The 1165-nt window shown below is 44.7% G+C and overlaps 1 protein-coding gene across 5 annotated transcripts in view; it reads left to right on the top strand.

Annotated features, from left to right (window-relative positions):
* The window catches only part of rfc4 (replication factor C (activator 1) 4), a 32629-nt gene that overhangs the window by 13863 nt on the left and 17601 nt on the right, over positions 1–1165 (top strand). The gene's annotated exons all lie outside the window — the stretch shown is intronic.

The raw sequence follows: 1165 nt of genomic DNA, 5'->3' as shown, positions 1-1165 counted from the left end.
ACTGGCTCATGAGCAGACGGTAGTAGTGGCAGATGGGCTATGCAAAAAACCCGGAGCGTTCTGTGAAATGACGCTTTAAAAAAATAATCGCTCGATCACGCAAATTTGATCGTGGGAGTCAAAATCGTGATCGCGATTAAAATTCGATTAATTGTGCAGCCCTAATCTGGATCTGTTTACCACATGAATTATCTGTATCCGGATCGTACTCGGACTGGGCGGGGCCTAAACGGAAGTGGTCAGATTTAACCAGGAAGTGGGTCGGGGTCTCTTGAAATGTGCGGGGCTTAACCGGTATGTATTTAAGCATGCAATTGATATGAGTTGATCAAAAATTGTTTTATTTATGCGATTTGAAAACTATTTACATGACGACATCGAGCTTCAGATCAATGGTGTTGTGCATGGTAACAAACTATATACAGAACGTTTTGCAACAATGAATACAACACATGCGGTTGCAATTATGAAGTTAAAATGTAATGAACAAGAGTTTTCATACTCTATATAACTTAGCAGCTGACAGTAAAAAAAAAAAAATCTCTGATGGCAGAGACGCAATGGGAGTTGCATTTAAACCAAGCAGCATTTCTAAAACCCATGTTCACCAGAAATCTACTGGTTACTAAGTCTGTAAGTACTTAAAACCGAAGTTAAAAAGGAGAGAGAGAATTTCTCCTTGTTCTGTGTGTGATGATCCGAGCGGGTTGTAGGCGGGGGGGGGGGGCGCTGTGACTATCACAGAACGCTGCGCGGCCAGTTGAGGAGTTGTATTCAAACCGAGCACGGAATTGACTCATATCACTCGTATAATACTTGTACTCGGCAAAAGTGCTTTATCCGTACTGGATACTCGTTTCAGCCGGATACTCGGCTCACCCCTAGTAAAGTCTACTCCAAGGTGCTGGAAAGGAGGGTTCGGCCGATAGTTGAACCTTGGGTTGAAGAGGAACAATGCAGATTCCGTCCTGGTCATGGAACAACAAATCAGATCTTCACTCTCGCAAGGATCCTGGAGGGAGCCTGAGATTATGCCCAACATCTCTTTTGTGGATCTGGAGAAAGCGTATGACCGGGTCCCCCGGGAGATACTGTGGGAGGTGCTGCAGGATTTCGGGGTGAGGGGGTCCCTCCTCAGTAGGGCTGTAACGATATGGAAAATAAA

Source organism: Etheostoma spectabile, unplaced genomic scaffold (assembly GCF_008692095.1).
Source record: "Etheostoma spectabile isolate EspeVRDwgs_2016 unplaced genomic scaffold, UIUC_Espe_1.0 scaffold395, whole genome shotgun sequence".
NCBI classification, from domain to species: Eukaryota; Metazoa; Chordata; class Actinopteri; order Perciformes; family Percidae; genus Etheostoma; species Etheostoma spectabile.
Note: the sequence above shows the minus strand (reverse complement) of the source record. Positions and strands in the feature narration are given on the sequence as shown.